The sequence below is a fragment of the Bos taurus genome, chromosome 22 (genome assembly GCF_002263795.3).
Source record: "Bos taurus isolate L1 Dominette 01449 registration number 42190680 breed Hereford chromosome 22, ARS-UCD2.0, whole genome shotgun sequence".
In the NCBI taxonomy this organism is placed as follows: domain Eukaryota; kingdom Metazoa; phylum Chordata; class Mammalia; order Artiodactyla; family Bovidae; genus Bos; species Bos taurus.
The window spans coordinates 1,237,262-1,260,726 of record NC_037349.1 but is presented as its reverse complement, the minus strand read 5'-3'; the positions used below and the strand labels follow the sequence as shown (position 1 = coordinate 1,260,726).

The window sequence follows — 23,465 nt, the reverse complement described above, 5'->3', positions numbered from 1 at the left end:
GAACACTTTCTAACACCATATACAAAAATAAACTCAAAATGGATTAAAGATCTCAACGTAAGACCAGAAACTATAAAACTCCTAGAGGAGAACATAGGCAAAACACTCTCTGACATACATCACAGCAGGATCCTCTATGACCCACCTCCCAGAATATTGGAAATAAAAGCAAAAATAAACAAATGGGACCTAATTAAACTTAAAAGCTTCTGCACATCAAAGGAAACTATTAGCAAGGTGAAAAGACAGCCTTCAGAATGGGAGAAAATAATAGCAAATGAAGCAACCGACAAACAACTAATCTCAAAAATATACAAGCAACTCCTACAGCTCAACTCCAGAAAAATAAATGACCCAATCAAAAAATGGGCCAAAGATCTAAATAGACATTTCTCCAAAGAAGACATACAGATGGCTAACAAACACATGAAAAGATGCTCAACATCACTCATTATCAGAGAAATGCAAATCAAAACCACTATGAGGTACCATTTCACACCAGTCAGAATGGCTGCGATCCAAAAGTCTACAAATAATAAATGCTGGAGAGGGTGTGGAGAAAAGGGAACCCTCTTACACTGTTGGTGGGAATGCAAACTAGTACAGCCACTATGGAGAACAGTGTGGAGATTCCTTAAAAAACTGGAAATAGAACTGCCTTATGATCCAGCAATCCCACTGCTGGGCATACACACTGAGGAAACCAGAAGGGAAAGAGACACGTGTACCCCAATGTTCATCGCAGCACTGTTTATAATAGCCAGGACATGGAAGCAACCTAGATGTCCATCAGCAGATGAATGGATAAGAAAGCAGTGGTACATATACACAATGGAGTATTACTCAGCCATTAAAAAGAATACATTTGAATCAGTTCTAATGAGGTGGATGAAACTGGAGCCTATTATACAGAGTGAAGTAAGCCAGAAGGAAAAACACCAATACAGTATACTAACGCATATATATGGAATTTAGAAAGATGGTAACGATAACCCTGTATACGAGACAGCAAAAGAGACATTGATGTATAGAACAGTCTTATGGACTCTGTGGGAGAGGGGGAGGGTGGGAAGATTTGGGAGAATGGCATTGAAACATGTGAAATGTCATGTATGAAACGAGATGCCAGTCCAGGTTCAATGCACGATGCTGGATGCTTGGGGCTGGTGTACTGGGACGACCCAGAGGGATGGTATGGGGAGGGAGGAGGGAGGAGGGTTCAGGATGGGGAACACATGTATACCTGTGGTGGATTCATTTTGATATTTGGCAAAACTAATACAATTATGTAAGGTTTAAAAATAAAATAAAATTAATTTAAAAAAATAAAATAAAATAAAATATATCTTCTCTGATATAAATATTGCTGCTCTGGTTTCCTTTTCATTTCCATTTGCATGGAGTATGTTTTTCTAATCCCTCAGTTTTAGTCTGTATGTGTCTCTAAATCTGAAGTTAGTGTCTTTTAGGCAACTTGTACACAGGTCTTATTTTTTTTTAAATCCATTCAGACACTTTCCATCTTTTAGTTGGAGCATTTAGTCCATTTACGTTTTAGGTAATTATCAATATATATGTTCTTATTGCCACTTTGTTAATTATTTTGAATTTGTTTTTGTAGGTCTTTTCTTCCCCTTTTTATTCTCTTCTCTCGTTATCTGGTGACTATCTTTAGTGTTATGTGTGGTTTCCTTTTTCCTTTTTATGTGTATGTCTATTATAAATTTTTGGTTTGAAGTTTTTCTATAGCAATCTCTTTCTATATATCTATATGTAGAGAGAAATATGATTGTTTAAGTTACCGATGTCTTAATTATATATTGTTAATATATGTTACACCTATTATATTATTAATGATCTCTTAATTTTATATATATAGTTCAGTAACTATAAATAGATATAAAAATCAATAACATATATATATAGAAAGAGAGAGAGAGATGATTATTTTAAGTTACTGATCTCTTAATTTCAAACACACTTTTAAAACCCTATATTTATACTGTCTTCTCCTAATGATTACTGTTTTTGATGTCAAATACTACATCTAATTGTTTTCTGTATTGCTTAACTGCTTATTGTATATAGAGATGATTTTAGTACTTCTGTCTTTTAACCTCACTACTAGCTTTGTATGTGGATGATTTCCTACCTTTACTGTATTGGGCTTCCCTGGTGGCTCAGAAGGTAAAGTGGCTGCCTGCAATGCAGGAGACCTGGGTTTGATCCCTGGGTGGGGAAGATCTCCTGGAGAAGGAAATGGCAACCCATTCCAGTATTCTTGTCTGGAAAATCCCATGGACAGAGAAGCCTGGTAGGCTACAGTTCATGGGGTCACAGACAGTCAGACACGACTGAGTGACTTCACTTTCACTTTCACTGTATGTTAACCCTTACCAGTGAGCCTTTTCCTTTTGTAAGTTTCTTATTTCTAGTTGTGGCTTTTCCCCCTAAAAAAAGTTAACATTCATTGTAAAGGTAGTTTGGTGACACTGACCCCTTTTAGCTTTAGCTTGTCTGTGAAGCTTTTGATTTCTCCATCAAATATGAAAGAGAATATACTTACTTGGCAGAAGAGATTCCATGATCATGAAGGTGTTTTCCTCAGGACAAGGCTTATCCATTGCACTCTGAATGTGCTGATCCTTGCAATTTCCACAAATGTGGGAAACTTGACCTATGTAATTTGTGATAGCACTCTCTTAGTATTAAAAAACTCTGAAAAAAAAAAAAAAGTCTTGCTTGGTAGAGTTTATTCTGCTTTTCAAAAATTTTTAAGTCTTTATTGAATTTATTACAATATAACTTGTTTTATGTTTTGATTTTCTGGCTGCAAAACATGTGAGATCTTAGGCCCCTCACCAGGGATCAACTCACATCCCCCGCACTGGAAGGCAAAGTCCTAACCACTGTACTACCAGGAAAGCCCCCAGACTGTATTCTTGGCTGTAAATTTTTCTCTTTTATCACTTTAAATAAATCGCACCATTCCCTTTTGGTCTGCACAGTTTCCACTGAAAAATCAGTTGACAGCTTAATGGGAGTTCCCTTACACGTTATTTGTTGCTTTTCCCTTGTTGCTTTTAATATTCTCCCTTTAACTTAAGTTTTCGTCATTTTAATTGTGGCATATCTCGGTTTGTTCCTCTTTGTGTTTGATCTGTATGGGACTCCCTGTACTTCATGAACTTGGGTGACAGTTTTCTTTCTCAAGTTAGTGAAGTTTTCGTCTGTTATATCTACAAATGTTTTCTCAATGCTCTTTCTTTCTCTCTTCTCCTTCTGAGGCCCCTATAGTGAGTGTATTACTGTGCTTGATATTGTCTCAGAGGTCTCTTAAACTGTCCTCATTTCTTTTATTCCTTTTTTTTTTTTTTCTGTTCAGCAGCAGTGACTTCTACTTCTCTGCCTTCCAGCTAGGGTCGGACATGACTGAACGACTTCACTTTCACTTTTCACTTTCATGCATTGGAGAAGGAAATGGCAACCCAGTCCAGTGTTCTTGCCTGGAGAATCCCAGGGACGGGGGGAGGGGGGGGCCTGGTGGGCTGCCGTCTATGGGGTCGCACAGAGTCGGACACGACTGAAGTGACCTAGCAGCAGTAGCAGCAGCAGCCTTCCAGCTAACTGATCTGTTACTCTGTATCATTTAATTTAGTATTGATTCCTTCTAGTGTATTTTTCATTTCAGTTATTGCATTTTTAAATCTGTTTGGTTGCTCTTTATATTTTCTAACTGTTTGTTAAAAGCTTCTAGCTTCTTACTCTATCCATTCTCCTCTTGAGTTCTCTAGTTATCGTTGTAATCACTACTCTGAACTCTTTCTCAGATAGATTGCCTATCTCTACTTCACAAGTTCCTTTGGGGTTTTATCTTGTTTCTTCAGTTCAGTTCAGTTCAGTCGCTCAATCTTGTCTGACTCTTTGCGACCCCATGAATCGCAGCACGCCAGGCCTCCCTGTCCATCACCAACTCCCGGAGTTCACTCAGACTCATGTCCATCGAGTCAGTGATGTCATTCAGCCATCTCATCCTCTGTCGTCCCCTTCTCCTCCTGCCCCCAACCCTCCCAGCCTTAAACATTTTCCTCTGACATCTAACTTTGTCTAAGTTGCTATTTGTATTCTTATGTATGTGGTAGGTTAATTACATTTCTTGGCCCTGGAGAAATGGCCCTCTGTAGGAGACATCCGGTGCCTCTCAGCAGTGCATTACCTTCACTTAGGCTGTATGCTCCAGGGATTCCCCCTAAGAGGACTGCATGGCTCCTTCTGTTGTGGCGGACTATGTGGGCAGTCTACTAGTCCTGGTTGGCTCCTGTTTTGGTTGGTTGCCAGGCCCTGCCTTGTGTGAATGCTGCTGGCTGCTGTTCACTGGGGCCTGGTCACAGGGCAGTTGTTTGTAGAACTGTGGGGGATCCCAGGGCTAGTGCTGGCTTTCTGGTGGGTGGAGTCAGGGTCCCAAAGACCTCAGAGCTGTTGCCCACCCACTGGCAGGTGAGGCAAGGTCCTGGGGTTATTGCCAAACTACTAGCAGGTGCAGATGTTTCCTATAGTCTGGCTGCAGGGCCCAGGAATCCCAGAACTCGTTTCAGATACTTTGGTGGGTGGGGGTGGTTTCTGACACATTTAGATATGGTGCCCATGTTGTCCTGAAATGTGTTCACCTGCTACTGGGCAGAACCAGGGCCCTGCTAGTCTCAGGGTAGAGTCTGACTCATTGAGGGCAGGCTGAATCCACAGGCTTTGGGATTGTAATGTTTTTGCTACTAGTGTCTGTTCCCTGGTGAGTGAGGGTAGTCTAAAAGCTAGTGCAGGCTTCCAGGGAAGAAGTGCTGGTACTTGTCCATTGGTGGGTAGAACTGTGTCTCAGCCCTCTAGTGGGCAAGGCCATGTCTAGGGTCATGTCTAGGGGTGGCTGTTGGCTCAGGAAATCCTTAGACAGCCTGTTGGTTGACACTACCTCACCAAGTTAATTGTTTGTCCTGAGGTGTTCCAGCCCTGGTGCCTACAGGCTGTTGGGTGGGGCAAGGTCTTGGTGCTAATATACCAAGAAGGCATCCACCAACAGCAGTGTTCATGTGGTTTAATGCTCCCAAATATGTCTCCACCAGTGTCCATGTCCTCAGGGTGAGCAACAGTCAAACCCTGCCTCTCCAGGAAACTCCAAAATCAGCAGATATGTTTGGCCCAGAATTTTATCAAATCACTGCTTTTACCCTGGGTCCGGGGGCATGTGAGGTTTTTGTGTGCATGCCTTTGAAGAGTAAAGTTTCTATTTCCCCCAGTCCTGTGGAGCTCCTGAAATTAAGCCCCACTGGCCCTCAGGGCCAAAAGCTTTGGGGGCTTATCCTCCTACTGCCATACCCCTGGGCTGGAGAGTCTGATGTGGGGCTCAGGACTCTCATTCCTATGGGAGGACCTCTGCAATATTCTCCAGTGTATGGGTCCTCCACCTGGCAGGTATGGGATTTGATTATATCACAAGTTCACCCCTTCTCCCAGTCTCATTGTGCTTCCTCTTTATGTCTTCATCTGCAGAAAGTCTTTTCTGGTAAGTTCTAGCCTTATTCACCCATGGTTGTCCTGCAGATCATTGTGAATTTGATGTACTCATGAGAGGAGGTGAGTTCAGAATCTATCTGCCATCTCAGCCAGTCTTCCTGGATGACATTCTTAAAGAAACTTCCTTCTGCTTCAAGTTTGAAGCAGTAGGTTTTAGCTTTCAGCTCCCTTGAATTCCCTGCATCCTGATTTCACAAAATTAAGCTTCACAATTTGTATTTAAGGTTGTATTATAGCTAGTTCTTCATTGTATTAAAAAGAAGTGTTTTTTCCCCTGTATTTTCATTCTTTGTAATTTTAATTGGATTTTAGAAATTATATAGAGCAAAAATGCCTTAACCGTATCATATGGTATGTAGTCTTTAGACGTTTCAAAGCTAGGGAGTAATAAAAACAAAATGTAGGGTAGTAGTTGCTTCTGTATGGTGTCAGGGAATGGGACTGAGAAAGAGTATGCAAATTGATGCAGTGATGTAAATAATACTCTAGTTTTTAAGTTGACAGCTGGGTTCCCAGCTTGTCATCTTGTTGTCATGCTTCATTACTTACTTTATTTTGCATTTAATTTTAATCAACTATTATATAATTTAAATTTCCCCCTTCCAGAATAAAGGATTAATTAGATAGGAATTCACTGCTGAACAAAGAGGAGAAGCCCCTACCAGCTGAAAGTGCAGATCTTCCTCAACGTGCAATGGGGTTGTTGGTTGTTGCTGTTTGTCACTAAGTCATTTTCAGTTCCTTTGTGACCCCATGGACTGTAGCCCACCAGGCTCCTCTGTCCATGGGATTTCCCAGGAAAGAATGCTGGAGTGGGTTGCCATTTCTTTCTCCAGGGCATCTTCTTGACCCAGGGATTGAATCCACATCTCCTGTGTTGGCTGCTGATGACAAGTTCAATTCTATTTTGATTCTCAATTATTTTCTTGGAAAGTATTTCTTCTTCAAGTTTTGCTACAATGCACTGTTGCAAACTGGCACACTGGTATTTGGGTGTGCCTTTAGCCTAGACGCTCGGGTCCTTCAGTCCTGAGAAATTTCTTGACTCATTACTTTCATTTTTTCTTTTCTGTTTAATATGTTTCTTCCTTTCTTTGGAATTTCTATTCTTCAGCTATTCGATGTGTCTCAGAAAGTCTTCCCAGGTTCTGCTCTTACATTTCTTTTCTTTGCGTTCTGCTGTCTTGGAGAGTTATTCTACTCTGTCTTTCATTCCTTATTTCAATTCTGTTGTCACATTTTTAACTTCTATGAACTCTTTTTGTTCTTTGAATATCTTCTGTCTTTTTCATCTTTATTTTCCAATAGTATCTCTTTATGTGTTTCATGCCTTCATTAACTTTCTTATCTCTCAGAAGACATTAATGGTAACCACTTTTGAAGTTTTGTTCTTTTAACTAGGACAATATGCCTACACATTCATGAAATATAGAGAAATTTCTCTCTCTAGGCTGTTTTGGCCAGGTCACTATCTTAGAGCAGTTGTTATCCAATTTGTTTATATCTCTTTACCCTTGTGAAAATTATTGAGGATTCAATGAGATTTTTGTAAGAATAAGGAGTGGAAGAGAAAAGATAAATTGTTTCATATATGATATTATATGGGGAGGGAGGAGGGAGGGGGGTTTGGGATGGGGAACACGTGTATACCTGTGGTGGATTCATGCTGATGTATGGCAAAACCAATACAATATTGTAAAGTAATTAACCTCCAATTAAAATAAATAAATTTATATTAAAAAAAAAGAAAATACAAAATAAAGTCCAAAGTTGCCACAAGCTAAAAAAAAATTGTTTCAGCACAAGACTAGACTCAAGAGGAGTCCAGCCCAATGCAAGAACAGAAGGTATGGATGAAGTGTAGAGTACAGGTTGAAAATGACAGAAAATTGGAAAGATTGGCACAAACTCCATGTTGCCAGATCCTGCCATATAGTTACAGAACTAAGATCTCAGGAAGAATCATGGAAAAGTTTCATCTGGGGAGCAATATAATTTAAAAATAGCCTTTTTGGAAATCCCTTCTGCTTGCAGTCTGGAAATGGAATAGAAAAGGAACAAGTCTGGAAACAGCAAGATTAGACTGGGAGCTCCTGAAGCAGTCCAAGGAAGGCATAACATGGCCTTGAATGGAGCAACTGACAAGAGGGTTGAAGAGAAGGGAAAAGGTTTGTGAAGTATTTAGAATATGGAATCATCACAAGTGTGTGACAGATTAGATGGAGGGAGAAGGCAAGTGAGACACTGAGATGAGTCAAGAATATCCCCCATATGTTTGCTTTGAGCAAATGAATAAGTTATAACTTTTCACTGAAACATGGAAATAACACATTTAAGAGTAGCTATTTATTTGTACACAAATTTGTTCATTATGTGAAAATATCTGAGTCACATTACTTTGGATTCCAAATCTCAATTATTACTTAATGAAGAATAATAAATATGTATTAAACTCTTATTCAAGCCCTGTTTTATACTCTCTCTGTATACACACACACACACATATTCATTTATTCCTCATAAAATCCTTATGAATTAAGGACTATTAATATTCTTATTTTATGTTTCTTCAAAAGAGGCACAGACTGGTTAAGTAGACTTCCCAAGGACTCACAGCTTAGTGTTGGTGCAGGGATGAGAAGAATCTGACTCCAGATGGCAGTGATAACCACTAAACTGCACTGTTCAGTAGTGTGTACACATGTGTGTTTGCTTAACAAATCTTATGTGTGCGTGCTAGCTCGCTGCAGTCATGTCCCACTCTATGTGCCAGACTCCTCTGTCCATGGCATTCTCCAGGCAAGAATACTGGAGTGGGTTGCCATGCCATCCTCCAGGGGATCTTCCCAACTCAGGGATCAAACCTGCCCCTCTCTATCCTGCATTGGCAGGCATGTTCTTTACCACTAGCACTGCCTGGGAAGCCCAAGTCTTGAGTTTGGATGCAGATAAATTATTGGTGGAATCCATTTTCTCCCCTGATAACTTATTTTCTATTCCCATTTATTCAATCTTTTATTTATTGAGTATGCTTGTATTTATCAGCCCTTGAGTTAGATAAAAATTCACATATGGAAAACCTAATTCATGCCCTCAAATTAGTCTAGTGGGGATGGGAGACAGGTGAAAGGACCATGACAATACAGAGTGACAAGGTGGGCTCAGAAGCCATGAGAGCACAGAGGCAGGAAGCCTAAATCAGACCGGACTGGGGCGGGGGAGTAGATACATGCTGGAGGAGACACACAAGAGCTGCCCTAATGCTAGAATGAGAGTCACACACATGCAGAAAGAGGAAGGAGAAGCTTGAAGTTGGAGCCACCTGTATAAAAAAGTAACTGAGAATCAAGCGGATTTGAGGATACTGTTTAGACCTTCACAACCTCCTTCATGTCATAACACTCACAAAAACGTGAAGATGCTAATATGGCACCTGAGGATATGAGGCTGCCTGCAGGTTAATAGATATATGGGTCAGAGCTCAAGACAACTTTGAGATGCATGATACTCTGGAGCATCATGACTGCTACCTTTCTGAAAGAATCAATATGCATGTTGCCAAGGCTCAGAATGAATGATGGAATTTGGACAAAGAAGTGGAGAAGTAAATAATTATGTGTTTGTATATACAAGTATAAGATGCTTTCATTTAAGGTAAAACTACACCTTTTGGGGCAGGGAAAGAGAAAATAAATAGCTGAAGGGATGATGTACGAAGAACACTTGTTATGATCTTCTCTTCCATTTTGAATTTTGGTTGGTGGGAAATATGACTTATCCTCATATGTAAACACAAAATTCACACTTTGACAGGTTGGTGGATTATAAAGAGCAGAGGATAACATTCTGTTTAATTATACTACAAACATGGGCTCTTTTGCTATTTTATGTCCTCTGACTGTATGGTCAAGCATAATGGCTTATTCTACACAATTTAAATCAGTCACTTTTAAAACAATTCATCAAAGTGTATAGTACAGTTTATTATAATGTTTGTTATGCTCATATTTATATGTTAATTCTAATAATCAAGGCTGAACAACCTCAGAGATTCCACAAATTGGATCACAGTGTGGAAAAACCTTATCATCTAGAAAAAAAATTTTGACATCAACAGTTTTGTTCCAAACTATTTGGCAAAATTTTATAACCAAACCAATACCAGAGAGCTCCACCTGCTTCTCTAGGGAAAAAAGTTCAGCATGGAAGGCAGATTCAAGTGTTAAATGTTAGGGTATAAATGATGCATCCAGAGAGGAAGAAGAAGTTACAGCCTAGAAGCAGGTCTCTGAGGAAATTGCAACATCATCCCATGTCTGGGGTCATCTTGTCCTCAGATCTCAAGGACATTTTTCTCTGAGCTGAATTGAAGTCTAGGCTTCTCAAGGGGATTGAGCATAAAATCATAAAAACTAAAGATGATTTTATTCAGTCTCTTCATTTTACAGCTGCAAGAAAAAAGTGCTCAAGGAGGATGAATAAATAGCCTGAACCAGTTGCAAGGCTAGAGTAGAATGCAGGTCTGCACTCAATCTGACTTTATGGACTTGCCATGGGACAGAGTAGATAGGAAGGGTGATGTCACAGGATGATTCAAATATCTATGATTCCAGGGTCTAATATTCCAGGACATTTGATCCACAAGTTTAAATAATGGTCCTTAAGAAAAAGATTCTATTGTCAAATAAGTCTGATAATTGAATGAATTAACCAGAGGCAAACAGACTTTTGTGTTATGTTGGTAAGTAGGTTAGTTGGTTTTTACTACAGGAGTACTTAGGGCCTTTATATCTGAATTTATCTTTAAGGGAGCATATTAAAAATAATATGTTTCAAATTAATGTACTATAGAGTATCATTTTCTTGGAACATCTATCATCATCTTACTTCCATGGAGAAATATTAGCTTATAAAGTTCAGATAGCTTCATCATGACTTTCAAGTTTTTTTACAATAGGAATATAAACAACTTTTAAAGTCTATACATATTTCAGACTCTTCGTGAAATTCATGACTTCCTGTATTTATTCACATTGCTCTCTCTTCCATCTCCCCTGTCGAACTTCATAACCCATCTTCACTGAATTATCTCTAATCCTTTCTGTTAGAGTTCACTTATATTTCCTTTTTGTCATTCACCAAGCCTTTCTTTAATTTGATGAACATTTGGAAAGTGCCTACTATGTGCCAGGTACTATTCTGGGAACTGAGGGTACAACTGTGAACAAAATAAAAATCACTGCCCCATGGAGCTTACATTCTTCTGAGATGCAGAGGTGAGGAAAGAGAAATTTTTTTTTAATTAATAAGCATACCTATAACAACATTTTATCTCTAATAAAGTATTTTTATGATATCTTAGGGTGTTTACACATTTGTCTCCACTTAAAGGACTTGGTGAGGGTTGTGCCATACTAGTCAGCTCGGGCTGTCATAATGAAATACCATAGAGCAGGTGACTTTAATAATAGGAAATTCTTTCTTATAGTTCTGGAGGCCAGAAGTCCAAGATCATGGTGCAGGCAAGGTGGGTTTCACTGTGAGGCCTCCTCTCTGGGCTGGCAGCAGCCACTGTCTGCCTGTGTGCCATTTCCTCATGTGCTCCAGACAGGAGAGAGCTCTTTTCTCTCTCCCTCTTTCTATGAAAACACCAGTCCAATCATGGGGCCCCACTCCAATGGCCCCATCGAAACCTAGTTACCTCCCAAAAGCCCTGCCTCCAAATACCATCACATTGTGTGTGTATGGGGAGGAGGTGGTGGGCTTCAACATACAAAGTGGGGAGGGGGACAAAGACACGCAGTCTACAACTGCAGTGCTTCTTAGTGGTTTTCATATCTTTCAGAGCTCAGCAGGCTCTTCCCATCTAACAGGGCTTTAATGAATATAACTGAATTAATGCTTCAGAAAGGACTATCTTCCAGCATTAGGAGCAGGCATTAGTAGGACTGCCCCAGGGAAGGAGGAGCAAGGTTGCCAGGGATCATCTGTGCATGTGGCTTTCTTCTGAGGGGAGGGCAGAAGAACATGGCAATCTTCATGGTAGGTTTGCCAGGCATCATGCATGTTTCTCTTTCTTCCTTTATTGACTTCATGCTAGATGCTAGTCACATTTGACGCTTTGCGACCCCATGGACCCTAGCCTGCCAGGCTCCTCTGTCCATGGGATTTCCCAGGCAAGAATACTGGAGTGGGTTGCCATTTCCTTCTCCAGGGGATCTTCCCAACCAAGGATCAATCCCTGGTCTCCTGCATTGTAGGCAGATTCTTTACTGTTTGAGCCACCAGGGATGCCCTTTTCATTCAACTTTTGCAAATAAATTACAAAAATTTGCCAGTTAGAGCTGTTTTCCAAATTTAAATGACATCCTGTATTTTTATTTGCTAAATATACAACTTTACCTCTTGGCTATGTAAAAGTGATTGAAATCTTCATTTCTATATTACTTTTTCACATAAGAGCACAAGTCTCAGTGATAGCCAACAAAATCATTGTCTGCTTAGGCCCTTGTATACACACAAACTTGAATGGAAAAGAAGCTGCTTCTCTCCTTCACATAGGAAAAATGGGTACTCTTTGGTTAAATGGGAAGAATACAGATAACATTTACCGCATAACTGGCATACCAACTAGCTGGCATATCATCAACTCAACAGAAGTTTCTTCCCCAACCCTTTAAGAATAGGAAGGGCATCCTCTATAAACCTTGTAAATATAGTATGATCACTCCCTGTTTACTCAGTCAGCATCCATTAAGCATGTGTGGCAGGCCTGGCTCTCCTCAGGTGCCAAGAGTGTAGAAATGAGCATGGCATCTGAGATAACCTACTGTTTGTTTATTTTTCCACTTGATTATTTATTCATTTACTTGGTTATGTTTTTCAGACTTGACCCAAAAGTACTTAAAACAACATTTGACATATAGTACTACACATCAGAAAATACATTCAAAAATAAGTGAGGAATATACAACTCTAAAGTCTAATTAGACTGAAAATTTCTAAGAAAGAAAACAAGAATACATGCTAGAAAATGGCAAGGGACTATACATACCTAGATATAATTATATAATTTAAATCTTGTGTGCATTATAAAAATCCACCCACAAAATTAAAAGGGAAATAAAAGGAGAAAACACATGCAATTTTTATACAATACAAACAGTTAATATTCTTTGCAGATAAAAGACTTTCATAAACAGTAAGAAAAAGGTAAATATTCCCATTCAAATGATGCCAAAGGACATAAAGCATACATTAAGACCTCAAAGTAACTTTCCTTCTTTTTCCAGCTTTGTCTCAGACAAAAGTAATGTTATTTCAGAAAATAAAAATCCACAAGAAATAGTAAAAGAAGGGATCATCATGACAAAGGGAAAAGACCTCAAAGAATTTAAGGGCAGAAAATATAGCCAGGCAACTGGAAGTGAAAGGAAGAAAACTTTCTAAGCATCAGGAAAGGGGCAAGCTCTCTCACAAGAGGTCATAGTGTCAGGACCCTCCCAGGCACCCTTCTTAGGGTTGCTGCTGCTGCCATTAAATTTCCAAGTCATGAAGACGGATGTCATGGAAAGGCCCAGATTTTAAATCTGAGAAAGTCAGTGGAGCAAACTTGGACACTGGAACCAGGTAAACCTGAATTAGACTCCTGTCCCACAAAGCACCTCAACTACACTGATGTTAAAACCTGTCACCTCTCTGGAGTCTCAGTTACCTCACCTGTAAGGTAAGGGACAGAGAAGCCTGTCTCACTGAGTCGCTGCAAGTGCTGCTGCTGCTGCTGCTAAGTCACTTCAGTCGTGTCCGACTCTGCGTGACCCCATAGACGGCAGCCCACCAGGCTCCCCCGTCCCTGGGATTCTCCAGGCAAGAACACTGGAGTGGGTTGCCATTTCCTTCTCCAATGCATGCAAGTGAAAAGTGAAAGTGAAGTCTCTCAGTCGTGTCCGACTCCTAGCATCTCCATGGACAGCAGCCCACCAGGCTCCTCCGTCCATGGGATTTTCCAGGCCAGAGTATTGCAGAATCGCTAAATGCCATTGATGAGAGGAATGATTCTCAAGCAACATCTGTCTCCCTCTTATGTCTGAGTTGATACGTTATCATAAACAATATGAGGCCAAACAGCAGATTAATTAAAATGGAATATTCGGTTAAACAAAAGCGCATGCTGTGTTTGAACACAGCAGTTCCAAAAGTGAAATATTATTCCTGAAGGAAGTTTCTTGAAAAGGCCATCTTCAGCCAAATAAGTCAGAGAAATGATATGGACTCTTTCCCCACTTACAGATTTGCACCATATTAAAAAGATTTTCACCTATTAAATGTATTTCTGTGTCACATAGTAAAGCAACATGTCCAATTTTGCTTAATCTGGCAACTTCCAGTTCTCCAAATGCTTAATTATGAAATAAGAAGAGAAGCTTTTGTTTTGCTAACTCTTCAAAAAGTCTCATAAAACTAATTTTCAGTAGAACGTATTTTCAAAAAGGCCACACTTCACCGATTCAAGCTTTATACTTGTTAGAAAATATAGTTCTTTTTTCCTTTATGAAACATACACAATATTCGCATGATATTAACAGGTCTTATTTAATATTCATTCGTATCCTCAGTGTATACATTTGAGGCATTCACTAAAGTCTGGAAATTGAGGATATAAGATGCAGGTCCTGACCTCACAGAAATGAAAGGCCAGCACTGTTAACAGCTACACTAGTGTTATGATGAAGATGTACAAAATTCAAGGAGGATGTTCAAAGGATGGAAGGCAAGTCCTAATTCTAAGACCACTAGAAAATTTCAAGATCATTTATTAAAAATAATGTATATTCTATCATTTTAAAAATTTGTTGTGTACTTATATCAGGCTGTATAAAAATACTTCATTTCTTTAAAACTGATCTTTTCAAAGTTCCAAGGTAATAGGGTAGGGGAAAAGGTCAATTTGCATAATAGATTTGAACGGTTTTATTCTATTTTTTTGAAGCCAGCAAGAATTCCTTCAGACTGCATCTTAATCATGCCCACTTCTCACCCATAATAAAGGAATGCAAAGGAGGAGAGGGGAGAGCTCTAATCAATCTCCCTTCAGAGGCATCATTCAAGTATTTATCTCTTTCTCAGAACTTGTGAGTTTTCATGATCCCTCAGCCCACCAGCTAAGCTAAGCTTTTCAGTGTAGAAAAGTGAGGATGTCGGGTAAGGTGTCCTCTGGATAGAGAAGATGGAAAAACTGCAAGAAGTTTAGTGCAAATGTGTTCATTCAGTTCCTTAGCCAATGAGTTATCACAAAACTTCATTTAGTTGATTATCAGTAAACATCCTATTCACCTAGCTGTCAAGACACTAATTTTCAGTGTTAGGGAGATATTCCTGAACTTATTCCATTTCTAATGAATGGGCTACTATCCCCTTGCTCATTGACATAGAATAGGACACTGAAACAGAAATTGCACATCTTCAGAAACTTGGGAAATAAAAGATTTATATGACATGGTCTTGGCTTCCTATCTGTACAAAGTTAAAATGAATTCCACATGCAAAAAAGAAAATAAAATTATCTCATGAGAATTGAGTTCACGGAAGACTGTCAGAGAATGCAATGATGAACACACAGGGTATTTTGCAACTTTAGTTAATGGCCATTTGTCTTATCATATATAAATGGGACTCTTCTAAATAATTAATTCAAAGTGTTCCATCAGTTTGAATATGCTTCTCCATATAGACATGTCTGTTAATTAGATCAAGTTTTCCCTACTCTACATTCTTTCTATCATCTGTACGACTTTTCCTTTGTAAGAAATTTCTCCTTTGCCTCAGTCTACAAGGGAAAAATATAGATATGGACCAAATTGAAACAAACCTTTATGTGAAAGGAGCTGCGATAGTGAGAAAACAGCCAAAAAAATCTGAAGAGAAAATGAAAGAAAATACAGAGTAGGTCTCTGTTGGGAAGAAATGCATTTAAGTGCTCATAGCTTGATAAAATAAACTAATTTATTATGAAACTAAATCCCCTGTCCAAATTCTGACCTAATTTTCCTTCTATTTTATGCTAACCTATTTTTGCATAGAAAGACTTCATGTTTACAAATAAGAAATCAATGTACTACAATAACAATTTAACAAAATTTTCAATGGAGGAACCAAAACATCCAACTACTACAAGGCTTTGGGGAGTCCAGAAACATCTATTAGGACTTCTCAAATTATTTATTTGGGTATTTGAGAAAGACTCTGGTTTTTAAAGTTATTCTCTTAAATGTATGCTAAGTACAGAAAAGAGTGTGACTGATGTATGCTTGTTTACATGTTTGTGTGTGGTGTGTGTAGTCAGAAAGGTAATAAAGCAAATACTATGCACACCGGACCTAGTTTGAGAATAGAGCATTACCAGCCCCTCAGAAATGCTTCCTGATTTTATCCCACTCCTCTGTCCTCTCCAAGGTAACCACTGTGCTGAATGACTCGCTAATCCCTTCCTTAGTTTTATTTGTAGTTTTTTCATGTACATGTGTATACAGAATAAATACATTATTCAGATGTTTTAAGAGTTGCTCCCTCAGAAAAGGTCAATCTTGCCACTGTTAGAAAAGTTTCCTGGATAATAGAGGCAGGTCTGCATCTTTCCCAGGATCACAGTGTGACTTCAGTTTTCCTGAAACATTACCAAATCCCCATTTGGGAATGTCAGTGGATGAAAAAGTAAAAACTTATAAAAAGGCTCTAGTGCATTCCAGCAAGAGTATGTTTTGGGGATAGGATGGGAACGGGGTGTTTTCTTCTAAGCTATACAACATTGCCAATGTCCCACTCTCACGGGTAGCAGAGGAAAACGCTTCCAGGGAGTGAGCAAGTTATCTCAGCTGATTTGGGCAACAAAGTGTGGAAGGCAGAGCAGGAACAACTGGATATCTTTGCTCTCAACTCTGGTTAGAGCTCAAAATCATCTTGGAATTCCCATTGCTTCTCCCTCTGTTGCATCTTCTTTTTCCTCTTTCCTGCTTTCCACTTAACTGGTATTTTCACTTGTTTGGGTGGAAACTACCTTCCAGTAAATTCATAAAGGTAGCCTGGGAGTAGAAAAGGCTGAAAATATATTCACAGTCAGTTCTCCTTATTTGCAGTAGTTATATTTTATGAAGTTGCCAAAAACACTGGATTAGCAAATACTGAACTATTGTTCCTGGGGTTATTCCTACAAACCTGTTCTCAGGTTTGTTTTTCTACCCATCAGTACCTTACAAAGGGATAGACACACAGATCAAAGGAACAAAACACCTCAATATACTAAACTGATTTTTGTCAAAGTTATAAAGGCAATTCATTGGAGAACAAAAAGTCTTTTCAACAAATGGTACTAGAATAATGGGATGTCTTCTGCAAAAGAAATTAATCTTGACCAGGATCTCACATCTTGTATGTGTGTGAATTAGTTGCTCAGGACGTCTGACTCTTTGTGACCTCATGGACTGTAGACCATCAAGCTCTGCTGTCCATGTGGATTCTCAAGACAAGAATACTGGAGTGGTTGCCATGCCCTCCTTCAGGGGATCTTCCCAACCCAGGGATCAAACCTGTGTCTTTTGTCTCCTGCATTGGCAGGTGGGTTCTTTACCACTAGCACCACCTAGGAATAGCATATCTCAAAATGCAAAATATAAAATTGCAAAAAAAAAAAACAGGAAAAAAAATCTCTGTGACCTTGAGGTAGGCAGAGTTCTTCAAAATGACACCAAAAGCCCTATCCATGGAAAAAAAACAAATCGAATTCATATATATTTAAAGCCTTTTGTTATTTAAATGACACTGTTAGGAGAACGAAACCACAAGTCACAGAAATAGATACAATATTTACAAATCACATTCTGACAATGAACTCGTATCCAGAATGCATGTAGAATACTTTAAAACCAGACATTTAGAAAACAATCTACTTTTTTAATGAGCAGAAGACTTACACAAAGGCCTGATAAAGGAAGGCTTGTATAGATGACGAATAAGCATACAAAGAGATTCTGCACATGATTACTCCTTAAGAAATGTAAACTAAAACACAGTGAATACCATTACAAAACTATTAGGATGGCTAAAAACAAACCACAAAAATTAGCAATACCGAGGAGTCATCAAAAGTGTCAAGGTCATTAACAATAAGGAAAAACCAAGGGAAATATCACAGACCAGAGGATAGTAAAAAAAACATGACACTAACGGCAATGTGGGATCCTGGAGAGATTTCTGGAACAGAAAATAACATCAATGAAAACTGATGCAATCAGTTTGGAGTTTGATTAATATTCAAGCTCCAATTTCAGAAGAGCTACTGAAAGAGGTCTTGGTGCAGAAGGAATAGGATTCCAATCAGAACCAAAATGCATGAAGACATGAAAGCAAAGGGAAGAATAAATATATCAGTAAATCTAAATGAATATTAGTTTTATAAAATAACAATAATAATATCTTCATGGTGTGAAATACTTGAAAAGTAAAATACATAAAAATATCACAAAAGATGGGAGGTTAAATGTAATAAATGTGTTCTCAAGTTCTTACATTGTCTGAAAAGTGATAAAACTACCTTTTCCTGTTAGGCTCTCATTAGACAAAAGTACATGTTGTAAACTCTAGAGTATCCATTAAAGAATCATAAAAGAAGGTATCACTAAGTATTTAATGGTTAGAGGTCTGAAATAATAAAAAGTGCCCAATCAAGCCAAACAAGCAAAAGACAAAAGAAAAGGAAAACAAGTAGAAAGCAATTGTTTTTCAACTCTTTCAATCTATAAGAAAATGGATTTCAACCTAATTATATCTAGAATTACATTCAATGTAAATAAACAATTTCAATTAAAATACAGACTGTTGACCTAGACTAAAATAAATTAACAAATTCCTGACAAAAACATCCATGCATTACATTTTTTAAAAGACATTTTGTTTGTTACTTTTCATTGTTATATATTAATTTCCCATTAAACAATTTCTGTTTTTGTCTATTTCTCTTCATTTTGGGGGAAAAGATTTAACTTGCTGTTCTTTTTATAAGTTTTTGAGATACTACTATAATCATTACTTCTCACAGTGTGTTTTGATAAGAACTAGACAATTTATGGCACCCCACTCCAGTACTCTTGCCTGGAAAACCCCATGGACAGAGGAGCCTGGTGGGCTGCAGTCCATGGGGTCGCTAAGAGTCAGACACGACTGAGCGACTTCACTTTCACTTTTCACTTTCCTGCATTGGAGAAGGAACTGGCAACCCACTCCAGTGTTCTTGCCTGGAGAACCCCAGGGACGGGGAAGCCTCATGGGCTGCCGTCTCTGGGGTCGCACAGAGTCGGACACAACTGAAGCGACTTAGCAGCAGCAGCAGACAATTAAAAGTTTCCCTAAGTAGCTCAGATGGTAAAGACTCCACCTGCAATGTTGGAGACCCGGCTTTGATCCCTGGGTGGGGGAAGATTCCCTGGAGAAGGAAATGGCTAACCACTTCAGTGTTAGCAGCCTGACAGGCTGCAGTTCATGGGGTCACAAAGAGTCGAACACAACTGAGTGATTAACACTTTAGACAACTTAAAGCATATTCTCTCAAAAGATAAACAAATCAAAAAACAAAAATTTAAAGTAAAGTATGTTCTCTCTTATGCCATGACTATACAGACAAGAATGAATCCTTCTGTAGAACATAGAGAGAGGACCTGTTCCGGCTGAGATGAGTTGCCCTCACACATATGGTGTATGTGCTTAGTCGCTCAGTCACGTCTGACTCTTTGCGACTGCAGGTACTATAGCCTGCCAGACTCCACTGTGTATGGGATCCTCTAGGCAAGAATACTGGAGTAGGTAGCCATTCCCTTCTCCAGGGAGTCTTCCCGACCCAGGTATTGAAACCATGTCTCCTGCACTGGCAGGTGAATTCTTTACCACTGAGCCCCCAGGGAATGAAGATCAAGGTTTTACTAGTCTCACAAAATGATTTGAGGATGGACTTTCCTAGCAGTGGACATGACTAGAGAGTAATACTTTCACTTTCAAATTAAGTATGTGTGAATCACATTAAGTGGGCAAAGGTGTAATGTTAAAATGCCAGTAACATGTTCCCAGTTGTAAAGACATCCCAGGTTACCAGTTTTAAAGACAAACTTCTGCCACTGAAAAGCCTTATTATATTAGACTTTAATTTCCACTGTTGAGGTCTTGACGCTAGGAGACCACACATGAGAGTGGTTAAATGTGTTACTTTAGTTGCTGGTATACTAATGATCAAAGATCAGAAGTGGACTTAATGCAAAACAATGCCCTGGAGCCAAGGGCAGGCTAAATGGTATTGCAGCACACTGGGGTAATGAAGGGATAGAATTTGCTAGAGTAGAACAAAGCAGTGAAGAAGTGAGCTAACTCGCAGAGTGGGTCAGTGTAATCAGCCAGAGAAACTCAGCAAGTCAGCACTTTATTGTGCTGATGAAGAATTCAGTCAACGTTGTGCCAGTTTGAAACATGCATTTAGTAGCAGGGATACTAGTTAATAAGCAAGGTTTTTATAAATGGGATTTTTTTAAATTAATAATGCATTTTGAAGTGTATAACTAAGTGCAGGCTTGGATTTAATTGTTAATATAAAATGTCATCTCCCAACTTTGAATTCCAGCAAGTATCATCAGTCACTATGAATTAATGTTGCTTTTGATTGTTATGGTATTTGCTTAGTAAATGTGTTTGGTTTTAGAGCTGTGATAAATGATAAATGCAGGAAGTTATGTTGAATACATACAAAAATAATGTAAATAATATATCAACATAGGATATATTGAGCTCCTTTTTTCCTTTAAAAGGAAGTCTTTCTTGAGAAAAACACATCAACATCAACTCTGGAGCTTTGTTAAAAGTAATGAGCATTGCAGCTCAGATCACATAAGTCAGGATTTCCTGGGTGGGATCCTGGGGATGTGGGTGAGTCTGTGACCCAGATACAAAGAGTCACAAAGAGGTGAACACAACTGAACTACTGAACAGCAACTGGATATCAGACTAAAATGGCTTCATCTGATGCCGAAGAAATATAGTTCCTGAGCCTGACAGGGCACCTGCTCCACGGCCTGAACCGTGGGAAATGCAGACCATCTGGAAGTGGCAAGAGGAGTCTGTGGCAGCTGCCGGAATTTGTGTGTCTCCATTACAATGGCACCCCACTCCAGTACTCTTGCCTGGAAAATCCCATGAACGGAGGAGCCTGGTAGGCTGCAGTCCATGGGGTCACTAAGAGTCAGACACTACTGAGCGACTTCATTTTCACTTCTCACTTTCGTGCATTGGAGAAGGAAATGGCAACCCACTCCAGTGTTCTTGCCTGGAGAATCCCAGGGACGGGGGAGCCTGGTGGGCTGCCGTCTATGGGGTCACACAGAGTTGGACACGACTGAAGTGAATTAGCAGCAGCATTGCTATGGAAGTTTCTTTACAATGAGAAAAACGAGGAGAGTTCAGGGCCATTTAACACGTAGTGACATTTAGTGAACTTTCTGACACTAAACCCAGAAATCCAAGTCTGGAAGCTATACTCCTCAACCTAGCAATTCCCACTCTCCTGCAAACCTTCCAACCATATAAGCTGGAAGGGACAAGGAATTGTTGACAACTGTGGGGAGTACGTCAAGGCTGTATATTGTCACCCTGCTTATTTAACTTATATGCAGAGTACATCATGAGAAATGCTGGACTGGAAGAAACACAAGCTGGAATCAAGATTTCCAGGAGAAATATCAATAACCTCAGATATGCAGATGACACCACCCTTATGGCAGAAAGTGAAGAGGAACTCAAAAGCCTCTTGATGAAGGTGAAAGTGGAGAGTGAAAAAGTTGGCTTAAAGCTCAACATTCAGAAAACAAAGATCATGGCATCTGGTCCCATCACTTCATGGGAAATAGATGGGGAAACAGTGTCAGACTTTATTTTTCTGGGCTCCAAAATCACTGCAGATGGTGACTGCAGCCATGAAATTAAAAGACGCTTACTCCTTGGAAGGAAAGTGATGACCAACCTAGATGGCATATTCAAAAGCAGAGACATTACTTTGCCAACGATGGTCCATCTAGTCAAGGCTATGGTTTTTCCTGTGGTCATGTATGGATGTGAGAGTTGGACTGTGAAGAAGGCTGAGTGCTGAAGAATCGATGCTTTTGAACTGTGGTGTTGGAGAAGACTCTTGAGAGTCCCTTGGACTGCAAGGAGATCCAACCAGTCCCTTCTGAAGGAGATCAGCCCTGGGAATTCTTTGGAAGGAATGATGCTAAAGCTGAAACTCCAATACTTTGGCCACCTCATGCGAAGAGTTGACTCATTGGAAAAGACTCTGATGCTGGGAGGGATTGGGGGCAGGAGGAGAAGGGGACGACAGAGGATGAGACGGCTGGATGGCATCACTGACTCGATGGACATGAGTCTGAGTGAACTCCGGGAGTGGATGGACAGGGAGGCCTGGCGTGCTGCGATTCATGGGGTCACAAAGAGTCGGACATGACTGAGCGACTGAACTGAATACCAGACCAGCTGATCTGCCTCTTGAGAAATTTGTATGCAGGTCAGGAAGCAACAGTTAGAACTGGACATGGAACAACAGACTGGTTCCAAATAGGAAAAGGAGTTCATCAAGGCTGTATATTGTCACCCTACTTATTTAACTTATATGCAGAGAACATCATGAGAAACGCTGGACTGGAAGAAACACAAGCTGGAATCAAGATTTCCAGGAGAAATATCAATAACCTCAGATATGCAGATGACACCACCCTTATGGCAGAAAGTGAAGAGGAACTCAAAAGCCTCTTGATGAAGGTGAAAGTGGAGAGTGAAAAAGTTGGCTTAAAGCTCAACATTCAGAAAATGAAGATCATGGCATCCAGTCCCATCACTTCATGGGAAATAGATGGGGAAACAGTGTCAGACTTTATTTTTCTGGGCTCCAAAATCACAGCAGATGGTGACTGCAGCCATGAAATTAAAAGATGCTTACTCCTTGGAAGGAAAGTTATGACCAACCTAGATAGCATATTCGAAAGCAGAGACATTACTTTGCCAACAAAGGTCCGGCTAGTCGGGGCTATGGTTTTTCCTGTGGTCATGTATGGATGTGAGAGTTGGACTGTGAAGAAGGCTGAACGCCGAAGAATCGATGCTTTTGAATTGTGGTGTTGGAGAAGACTCTTGAGAGTCCCATGGACTGCAAGGAGATCCAACCAGTCCATTCTGAAGGAGATCAGCCCTGGGAATTCTTTGGGAGGAATGATGTTAAAGCTGAAACTCCAGTACTTTGGCCACCTCATGTGAAGAGGTGACTCACTGGAAAAAATTTTGATATGGGAGGGATTGGGGGCAGGAGGAGAAAGGGACGACAGAGGATGAGATGGCTGGATGGCATCACTGACTTGATGGACGTGGGTCTCAGTGAACTCTGGGAGTTGGTGATGGACAGGGAGGCCTGGCGTGCTGCGATTCATGGGGTCGCAAAGAGTCGGACACGACTGAGCGACTGATCTGATCTGATCTGTGGACATAAAGTCTAAGGAGCCTTTGAAAGGTGGGCTGCTCAGCATCCAGTGTGACCTTCAGCCATGGTGCCAAGTGATGCCCCATGCAGACTTTGGTACAGAATAAGCAGCATCAATTGTGCAATACAGTTTAACAAATCAAATGTACAGAGGAAAAACAGCATTGGGTTCATTCTAGGGTAATTGATGTAGAAAGAGTTCAAAGTTAACAAAGGATAATGAAATGGGAGTGATTCTCTGAGCCAAGAGATGAACTGTTGCAAGGACTTTAAATATAACTATTTCATGATGTCAGGAAAGAGCCTACACCTGCCAGATAAGGCTGGAAGTGTCCTTCTTCTTGTG

General features: G+C 39.8%; 1 pseudogene; it reads left to right on the top strand.

Moving 5' to 3' along the window:
* Positions 1-2,558: 2,558 nt before the first annotated feature.
* LOC112443529 (uncharacterized) lies at positions 2,559-2,708 on the top strand (annotated as a pseudogene).
* Positions 2,709-23,465: the final 20,757 nt, after the last annotated feature.